Genomic DNA, 11,115 nt, shown 5'->3' on the forward strand with positions numbered 1-11,115 from the left:
AGATAGTTATCAAATCATGTTGAATCCCCAAGAAATCAATCGGAAGTGTGAGAGAACAAAAACTGGCAGTCTATAAGTAGAAAAGTGACCACTTCTTGGAAGGTAGGAGGTGCAGGAGTTGACTTGGAAATATAGCTATGGGTATGGTAGCAGGGAGGGACATCTGTTTGTGGAAGCTACTGCAAAGTATCATAAGCAGCAGAGCACAAAATCTGAACTTTCAGAAGTCTGCTACTGTGGGGGACGTGCCTTAAAGGTGCTCAGGTGGCAAAGCAGGGCAGAGTCCCTGAGTATCTCCTGGTTGCAAGAAGAACAGGTGGTGCCAACGTGCTGCCCTGTTCCTAGGCACAGAGGAGTGTGGAAGCTGGCTGAAAGCAGTGAGTCTTGGTGCCCGGCTTTCTGTTCTGTGACTGCTTTCCTGGGACAGGCCAGCAAATGGCAAAAGTGCAGTGAGACATCCCCCCCCCCCCCCCCACCAGAGGACAATGCACCTCTGCCCCACAGGAGTCCCTAAAATTTGGAGTTTTCAAACTCAGGCATAGGCTTGAGATAAAAAAGCTCAGACACAGGCAGGGTGAACACAGGGTTCTGATGGAAACCGGGGCACAAGAGGGGTGATTGCTCCTCTGTGAGGGCTCCCTGAAGAGTAGGGGTGTGAACTTTAAGCTCCAGGGCTATAGAGTGTGGCACCACTCTTGTTATTAGTTTTTCATTTATTTTCTTATTTTTTCAATCCCTTTTAAAATTTATTATTTAAAAATTTTTATTCATATATATTTTTACATTATATATTATTTTGTTGTTTATTTTATTTATTTTATATTTTTGGATCTAGATTCTTCTAACAAGCAGACCAGAACACACCCAGGATCCAATTTTTTTGTTTGTTTTCTTTGTTTGTTTGTTTTTGTTTGTTTTTTGTTTTCTTTCTTCTTTTCTTTTCTGGGCAAAATGGTAAGACAGGGAAATTCATCCCAAAGAAAGAACAAGAAGTAGAACTCACAGCCAGGGATTTAATCAATACAGATATAAGTAAGGTGTTGGAACTAGAATTTAAAACAACAATTATAAGGTTACTAGCTGGGCTTGAAAAAAGAATAGAAGACCCTAGAGAATCCCTTACTGCAGAGATAAACGAATTAAAATCTAGTCAGGCTGAAATTAAAAATGCTATAACTGAGATGCAAACCCAAATGGATGCTATAAAAACAAGGATGGACGAAACAGAGGAGCAAATCAGAGATACAGAAGATAAAATTATGGAAAATAATGAAGCTGAAAAGAAGAGGGAAAGAAAGTTAATGGATCACAAAGGTAGAATTAGGAAACTCAGTGACTTATTAAAATGTAATAACATTCATATCATAGGAGTCCCAGAAGATGGAGAGAAAAAGGGACAGAAGGCTTATTCAAACAAATTATAGCTGAGAACTTCCCTAATCTGGGGAAGGAAACAGGCATTCAAGTCCAAGATGCACAGAGAATGCCTCTCAAAATCAACAAAAACAGGTCAACACCAAGACACATCATAGTGAAACTTGCAAACAATGATAAAGAGAACTCTGAAAGGAGCTAGGGACAAAAGGTCCTCAATCTACAAGGGTAGATACAAAAGGTTAGCAGCAGATCTGTCCACAGAAACTTGGCAGGCCAGAAGAGAGTGACAGGAAACATTCAATATGCTGAATGGGAAAGATATGCGGCCAAGCATTCTTTATCCAGCAAGGCTGTCATTCGGAATAGAAAGAGAAATAGTTTCCCAAACAAAAAAATAAAGGAGTTCATGACCACTAAACCAGCCCTGCAAGAAATTTTAAGGGGGACTCTGAATGGAGACAAAAAGACCAAAAGCAACAAAGACTAGAAAGGACCAGAGAACATCACCAGAAACACAAACTCTACAGGTAATACAGTGGCAGTAAATTCGTATCTTTCAATAATCACTCTGAATGTAAATGGGTTAAATCCTTCAATCAAAAGACAGAGAGTATCAGAATGGATAAAAACCAAGATCCATCTATATGCCTACAAGAGACTCATTTTAGACTTAACGATCATTGTGGGTCTGTTCAAATTTTCTATTTCTTCCTATTTCAGTTTTGGTAGTTTGTAAGTTTCCAGGAATTTGTCCATGTCTTCCAATTGCCCACTTTGTTGGCATATAATTTTTCATAGTATTCTCTTATAATTGTTTGTATTTCTTTGGTGTTGGTTGTGGTCTTCCCTCTTTCATTTGTGATTTTATCTATTTGGGTCCTTTCTCTTTCCTTATTGATAAGTTTGGCTAGGGGTTCATCAATTTTATTAATTATTTCAAAGAACCAGCTTAGTTTTGTTAATTTGTTTTACTGGGTTTTTTTTGTTTGGTTGTTTGTTTCTATATCCATTATTTCTGTTCTAATCTTTATTATTTCCCTTCTGCTAGCTTTAGGCTTTATTTGCTATTCTTTTTCTAGCTCCTTTAGTGTAAGGTTAGGTTGTATATTTGAGATTTTACTTGCTTCTTGAGGTAGGTCTGTATTGCAATATACTTCCCTCTTAGGATGGCCTTTGCTGCATCCCAAAGGTTTTGTATTGTCGTGTTTTCATTTTCATTTGCTTCCACATATTTTTTTATTTCTTCTTTAATTTCTGGTTAACCCATTCATTCTAACCCATTCATTCATAACCCATTCATTCAGGATGTTCTTTACCTCCATGTATTTGAGATCTTTCAAATTTTCTCTTGTGGTTGAATTCAAGTTTCATAGTGTTGTGGTCTGAAAATATGCATGGTATGATCTCGATCTTTTTGTACTTGTTGGGGGCTGATTTGTGATCCAGTATGTGATCTCTTCTGGAGAATGTTCCATGTGCACTCAAAAAGAATGTATATTCTGCTGCTTTAGGGTGAAATGCTCTGAATATATCTGTTAAGTCCACCCAATCCAATGTATCATTCAAAGCGATTGTTTCCTTGTTGGTTTTCTGCTTAGATGATCTGTCCACTGCTGTAAGTGGGATGTTGAAGTCCCCTACTATTATTGTATTATTGTATTGTATTATTATCAGGGAGTTTTTTTACATTTATTATTTGAACAGACCCACAACCAGCAAAGAAATTGAATCTCCCAGCAAACAAAAGTCCTGGGCCAGATGGCTTCCCAGGATAATTCTACTGGACATTTAAATGTGAATTAATATTTATTATTCTCAAACTGTTTCAAAAAGTAGAAATGGAAGGAAAACTTCCAAACTCATTCTATGAAGCCAGCATTACCTTGATTCCAAAACCAGACAAAGACCCCTAAAAAGGAGAACTACAGGCCAATATCCGTGTTGAACATGGATGCAAAAATTCTTAATAAAATGTTAGCAAATGGAATTCAACAATACATTAAAAGAATCCCTCACCATGATCAAGTGGGATTTATTCCTAGGCTGCAAGAGTGGTTCAGTATTCACAAATTAATCAATGTGATACACCACAATAATAAAAGACAGGATTAGAACCATATGATTCTGTCAATAGATACAGGAAAAGCTTTTGACAAAATACAGCATCCATTCTTGATAAAAAAAGCCTCAACAAAGGAAGGATGGATGGAATAGACCTCAACATCATAAAGGCCATATATGAAAGACACACAACTAATATCTGAGAAAAACTGAGAGCCTTTTTCCTGTGGTTTGGGAAAAGACAAGGATGTCCACTCTCACCATGACTATTTAACATAGTACTGGAAGTCTTAGTCTCAGCGATCAGAAAATAGAAAGAACTAAAAGGCTTCCCAATTGGCAAGGAAGAAGTCAAACTTTCACTATTTGCAGATGACATGATACTGTATGTAGAAAACCTGAAAGATTCAACCAAAAAACTGCCAGAACTAATACAGGCATTCAGCAAAGTTGCAAGATATAAAATCAATGTGCAGAAATCTGCTGCATTTCTATATACCAATAATGAAGCAGCAGAAAAAGAAGTCAGGAAATTGATCCCATTGAAATTGCACCAAAAACAACGATACCTAGGAATAAACCTAACTAAAGAGGTAAAAGATCTGCACTCTGAAAACTAAAGAACACGTATGAAAGAAATGGAAGAGGACACAAAGAAGTGGAAAAGCACTCCATGCTCATGGATTAGAGGAACAAATATTGTTAAAATGTCTATACTACCCAAAGCAATCTACATATTTAATGCAATCCTCATCAAAATACCACCAGCATTTTTCACAGAGTTAGAACAAATAATCCTAAAATCTGTATGGAACCACAAAAGATCTCAAATAGCCCAAGTGATCTTGAAAAAGAAACACAAAACTGGAGGCATCATGATTCTGGATTTCCAGCTGTATTACAAAGCTGTAGTCATCAAGACAGTATGGTACTGGTACAAAAACAGACACATAGATCAATGGAACAGAATAGAAAACCCAGAAATGGACCCACAACTATATGGTCAACTAATCTTTGACAAAGTAGGAAAGAAATTCTGATGGAAAAAAGTATCTTCAACAAATGATGTTGGGAAAAGTGGACAGCCACATGCAGAAGAATGAAACTGGACCACTTTCTTATATGATACACAAAAATAATTTCAAAATGGATGAAAGACCTAAATATGAGACAGAAAACCATCAAAATCCTAGATAAAAACAGAGGCAGAAACTTCTTTGACCTCGGCCATAGCAACTTCTTACTAGACGTGTCATCAGAGGCAAGGAAAACAAAATAAAAAATGAACTATCGGGACTTCATCAAGATAAAAAGCTTCAGCACAGCAAAGGAAACAATCAGTAAAACTCAAAGGCAGCCTATGGAATGGGAGAAGATATCTGCAAATGACATATCTTCTAAAGGGTTAGTATCCAAAATCTGTAAAGAATTTACTAAACTCAACACCCCAAAAACAAATAATCCTGTTATGAAATGGGCAGAAAACACAAATAGACACTTTTCCAAAGAAGACATGCAGATGGCCAACAAACACCTGAAAAGATGCTCAACATCAGTCATCACCATGGAAATACAAATCAAAAGCACAATGAGATTACCACCTCACATCTGTCAGAATGACTAAAATCAAAAAGATAAGAAACAAAATGTATTGGCAAGAATGTGGAGAAAAATGAACCCTCATGCACTCTTGGTAGGAATGCAGACTGGTGCAGTCACTGTACCTGTGGAAACAATATGGAGGTTCCTCAAAAAGTTAAAAATAGAACTTACTCTATGATCCAGCAATTACACTACTAGGTATTTATCCAAAGGTTACAAAAATACAGATTTGAAGGAGTACATGCACCCCTATGTTTATAGCAACATTATCAACAATAGTGAAACTATGGAAAGAGCCCAAATGTCCATTGACTGATGAATGGATAAAGAAGATGTGGTATATATACACAATGGAATATTATTCAGCCATCAAAAATAATGAAATCTTGCCATTTGCAACAATGTGGATGTAACTAGAGTGTATTATGCTAAGTGAAATAAGTCAGAGAAAGACAAATACCACATGATTTCACTCATACGTGGAATTTAAGAAAGAAAACATACGGGAAAGGGGAAAAGAAAAAAGGAGAGAGGGAAACAAACCACAAGAGACTCTTAAGGGTAGACAATAAAGTGAGGATTGATGGAGGGAGGTGGGTGGGAGATGGGCTAGATGGGTGATGGGGATTAAGGAGGGTACTTGTTGTGATGAGCACTGGGTATTGTATGTAAGTGATGAATCACTGAATTCTATTCCTGAAACCAATATTGCACTGTATGTTAACTAGCTAAAATTTGAATAAAAAACCATGCAGTGTTATATTAGTTTCAGATGTACAGTATAGTGATTCAACAATTTTGTACATAGTGCTCATCAAGTAAGTGTACTCTTTAATCTCCATCACCCGTTTCACCCATCCCTCCACCTACCTTCCCACTGGTGACCATCAGTTTGGTAATTCTTTTTTTTTTTAACTAATTTTTTTTTAAAGATTTTATTTATTTATTTGACAGAGAGAGACACAGCGAGAGAGGGAATACAAGCAGGGGGAGTGGGAGAGGGAGAAGCAGGCTTCCCGCTGAGCAGGGAGCCCGATGTGGGCCTCGATCCCAGGACCTGGAATCATGACCTGAGCCAAAGGCAGACACTTAATGACTGAGCCACCCAGGCGCCCCTTTAACTAATTTTTGATAGTTGTAATTTTAAGCTTGATTTTATTTTTTTATTTTTTAATCCTAAATATTTTGTTAAATGTATTTTAGCATCCCTTAAAATGATTTAAAAGTAGCTTCATTTTTGATGTGATATATTACTGATAGATCCTCCAATATTACACAACATTGTCTCCTTGGAAGAATGTCTAAAACTAAAGATCTTCGAGTGAAGTCTTTGGAAGTAGTACTGAGCTTTAGATAATGCTAACGGAATCCAATTAAACTCTCCTAATACATTTTCTTCTCTCACAGCAGGAACTTCACAATGTGATCTTGGTTAAGGATGAGCACTGGCCCTAAAAGGAGAGGGTTCTATTGAAAGGGTCTATGCACTCTTCCTCTCCTACATTCCCTGAAGAGCCAGCAAAACATATTTTAATTAGGGAAATTTCTGCCACATTTGAAAAATACCCTAAACATAAGATTAGGCATTGTGGCACTATGTATTCAGACTCTATACTGAGAAACAGTAATTAAGCTTGACTTCAAGCTTAACATTTTAAGTTTATCCATGGATAGGAAATGTTTGTAATGCTTTTTCATATTCACCATTCTTATGAAATGTCTATGCATGTTTTAAAGTCATAATATCAAGGAATCTTAAATAATCTTGTCTGACACACTTGGGTGAAAAGGTTAACTAACTTGTCTAAAATCATGCACATAGAAAATATAAATGTTTCTGACTTGAAGAGAAATAGAAAAATAGCCATAAAGTTCCCCAAAAGTTCAACATTTGAGTAATAGTTCTGTCAGAGACTTTGCTTAACATGATTTTAAAACTTTACTCACATATATCCAAATATTATTGACTTAACTTTAAAAGTTTGGTTGTGTGGAAATGAGTCTGATATTTGAGAAACTCAAATATCTTATCTAGGATTAAAACAGTTCCATGAAAAAGAATATGAGACAAAATTAGAAAAGAGACTATTAGGGCTATTTTAGAATGAAATATAAATCTTTTAATAATTATTTAGAAAGTTTAATGCTTCTGATAACATTTCCTTATATGTAAAACTATTTAGACAATGTTATATCTAGATAGTATTCAAAATATATATATATATATTTTTTGGCTGGGTACAGTATACTTTATTGATGGTACATGACAAGGTAGGGCTCCCCAAGCCCTTCCCCTTCTTCAGGGGGTTTGGGATGGAAATGGTGGAGGTTGGGAGATTCTCAGTGTTTTGGGGGATAAGTTGGGGCAGGGACTCCCCAGTAGCTGAGGGCCTCTCTCTTCCTCTTGCTCTCGCTGGGGCTGGTGGTCCAGGGGGCTCTTACTCCTTGGAGGCCATGTGGACCATAAGGTCCACCACCCGGTTGCTGTAGCCAAATTCATTGTCATACCAGGAAGTGAGCCTGACAAAGTGGACGTTGAGAGCAATGCCAGCCCCAGCATCGAAGGTGGAGGAGTGGGTGTCACTGTTAAAGTCTCAGGAGACAACCTGGTCCTCAGTATACCCTAGGATGCCCTTGAGGGGGCCCTCTGATGCCTGCTTCACCACCTTCTTGTTGTTGTATTTGGCAGCTTTCTCCAGGCGGCAGGTCAGATCCACGACGGACACTTTGGGGGTGGGGACACGGAAGGCCATGCCAGCAAGCTTCCCGTTTAGCTCAGGGGATGACCTTGCCCACTGCCTTGGCAGTGCCAGTGGAAGCAGGGATGATGTTCTGGGCAGCCCCTCGGCTGTTGCACCACAGCTTCCCAGAGGGGCCGTCCACCGTCTTCTGGGTGGCAGTGATGGCATGGACGGTGGTCATGAGTCACTCCATGATGCCGAAGTTGTCATGGATGACCTTGGACAGAGGAGCCAAGCAGTTGGTGGTGCAGGAGGCATTGCTGACAATCTTGAGGGAGTTGTCATACTTCTCATGGTTCACACCCATCACCAACATGGGGGCATCGGCAGAAGGAACAGAGATGATGACCCTTTTGGCCCCACCCTTCAAGTGAGCCCCAACCTTCTCCATGGTGGTGAAGACCCCAGTGGACTCCACAACACACTCAGCACCAGCATCACCCCATTTGATGTTGGCGGGATCTCACCCCTGGAAGATGGAGATGGACTTTCCATTGATGACAAGCTTCCCGTTCTCAGCCTTGACTATGCCGTGGAATTTACCATGGGTGGAATCATACTGGAACATGAAGACCATGTAGTTGAGGTCAATGAAGAGGTCATTGATGGGGACAATATCCACTTTGCCAGAGTTAAAAGCAGCCCTGGTGACCAGGGGCCCAATACGGCCAAATCCGTTCACTCCGACCTTCACCATCGTGTCTCGGGGACGCAGCTGGCACTGCACCAGAAGATGCGGCTGTCTGTCGAATGGGGAGGAGCAGAGAGCCTCAAAATATTTTTAAATGTAATATTCTTAAATTCAGTTTTGCTATGAGAAAATCACATCAAAATTCAGAAACAGTGTTGTTGTGGGGGAAAAGCCCATTTTAGATTCTAGGCTTAAAAACTTAAATTATACATTGAGAAATCTATATTACACATTTAAAAATGATTACGATGAAACTATTTATGGCTTTATTATTGTACTAATTTGATATTGCTGCTATAACAAATTGCCACAAACTTAGTGTTGTTACACAAATTCGTTATCCTATAGTTCTGGAGATCAGAAGTTGAAAATGGGTTTCCAGTGAAGGTGTTAGCAGGGTTGTTTCTTCTGGAGGCTCTGGGAAATCATGTTTCTTTGCCATTTCCAGCTTCTAGAGGCTGTCCGCACTTCTTGACTTGTGGTCCCTTCCTTCCTCTTCAAAGCCAGCAATGGCAGGTTAGGCCTTTCAAATCAAATCAGATCACATCAAATCACTGTGAGTCTGACTCTTCTTCCTCTCTTTTCTTGCCTCCTTCCAGGACCCTTCTGATTATATTGAGCCCACCTAAGTAATCCAGGATCATCTTTCTATTTTAAAGTCAGCTAGTTAGCAACCTTAATTCCATCTCCAACCTTAGTTCCCCTCTGCCATGTAAGATAGCATATTTATAGGTTCCAGGGGTTAACATGTAGAGCTCTTTGTGTGTGTGTGTGTTTGGGGGTTCATTATTCTGGCTACCATGATTATTATCAATTTAACTTTTCTAGTTCATGAGACACTATAAATTTCACTTAGGGATCTGAGAGGGTGAAATAGAAAATGAAAATCTGTGTAGAGTTGGGTCAGTTACGAGATTAGAGGCATGTTAAGTAAGAAATACTAATAAGGTAGAAGAGATGAGCTGGGCTGTAGTCTGCTTGTGCTCCTAGGGGCTAACTGGTCTGTTCGATCCATTGGGCTACTGCTAATGTTCACCAATATATTGTAGATCTGAATGCCATCCCAATCAAAGTTCATATTCTTTCTAACTCAGTAATCATAAAAATGCTACCTAAAAATCATATAGTAGTTTTAAAAATGGAAGTAAAATTTTCTTTCATTTTGATAAGTCCCTTATTGATACAGGTGCTAACCCTATTTTCTCCTTAGATCTTGTAGATAAAATGTGAAATGAAAGTTTGCAGTGGTATAATGTCAGTATTTCTTAACCTTGTAATTTGTTACATTTGAGACCCTAGACTTGAATGTTGTCTCTTCTGCTTCTTCTGGCCAACGTGGTTATTTAGCAAATGGACTGAGAGCCCAAGGCTCGACCACATCATAGGAGAGAGGTAGGACTATGGTCACATTTCAGAATGGCATGAGACTTGGTTTTACCAGGGCAGGAGAGAAAGTAGGATTTTAAAAAGAGGTGGAAACAAAAGGAAAAGCAAAAAAGTGAGTAAAAATAAAAATGTAAAGATGTAGCTTATTGGTATATGTCAAGAGAAACAATGGAGCAGGAGAAAAAGTCACAGAAGGAAAATGAAAGTTATGCAGAAAGTGCAGAGAGTTTGAGGAAAAACAGATGTAGGAGGAAAAAAAAAGTACAAACACGCAACATTGGGCAATGCAAGAGAAAGTCCAGTAAAATGGTGGAGAAAATGTGAGCCAGAAGTACAACAAAGGTTAAAATAATGTTTGCTTAGCTTAGCCTTAATAACAGGAAAGGGACTTACCACCTTCTTATAGTTTTCCATCCAAAAACAAAAATTCGTGGCCAGTTCTATAAAGCCTAAGACAACAAAAAAATTTCTACCAACTCAAAAAAACATATAGTAAGTCTTGTCACTTGGAATAGTTTTTTGGAAGTTTATTACATTTATATGTTCAATTACTATGTTAATATGAGAATAGTATTGTTTTTTAAGTGAGTAGAGATGAAAAATTTCTAATATGTGAAAATACCCTGCAATGTACCCTCCGTGCTAAGATATGGACATGTACAGCTTGGCATAGAGCTTGGCCAAGCACATTGATTGAGATGGACTGGAGGCAGTAAGCACCGTCCGCCAGGACAAAGTGGAGATGTTTCCTGCTTGCAGGCAGAGAGATGGATTAAATGACATTTTTGAGTCCTTTCTGGTCTTAAAATGACCACTAAAATTACAATCTGGAAACACTCCACTTCCCAGCTGGTGGGCCAATTAGCTATTTTCTGCTTTGAAAATAAAGTGAACTTTCAATTATCTGTACTAATTAGGGCAATGTGGCATGGGATAGATGAACCAAAAGATAGGAAGTCCAAAAATAATTTTGTTTTTATTTGAAGGGGTTTTGTAGTTACATGTAAAGTGGTGCTTAGAAAGTTCTGAATACATGCAACTTTTCAGACAAAATGAGTTCTTTATTATCAGTGACCTTCTCTGTATCTTTATCTTCTTTTAGAGGCTGGTATAGAGTCTTACATATATTCAAAAAATGTTTGACGCAATGAAATTGAAAATGCACCGCCAGACCTGACCATAGAGCTTCCCAACCTTGCATCCTGTTCAGTCCCTCTCCTGCTTCCCGTTTCAAGTGGGAAATGAACTATGTATCCT

The 11,115-nt window shown here is 38.4% G+C and overlaps 1 pseudogene across 1 annotated transcript; it reads right to left on the bottom strand.

Moving 5' to 3' along the window:
* Positions 1-7,266: 7,266 nt before the first annotated feature.
* Positions 7,267-8,567, bottom strand: LOC118006563 (annotated as a pseudogene). Its single transcript, XR_004678113.1, has one exon. The product of XR_004678113.1 is annotated as a glyceraldehyde-3-phosphate dehydrogenase-like (transcript).
* Positions 8,568-11,115: the final 2,548 nt, after the last annotated feature.

The sequence above is a fragment of the Mirounga leonina genome, unplaced genomic scaffold, assembly GCF_011800145.1.
Source record: "Mirounga leonina isolate KUSES-001 unplaced genomic scaffold, KU_Mleo_1.0 Mir_97, whole genome shotgun sequence".
NCBI classification, from domain to species: Eukaryota; Metazoa; Chordata; class Mammalia; order Carnivora; family Phocidae; genus Mirounga; species Mirounga leonina.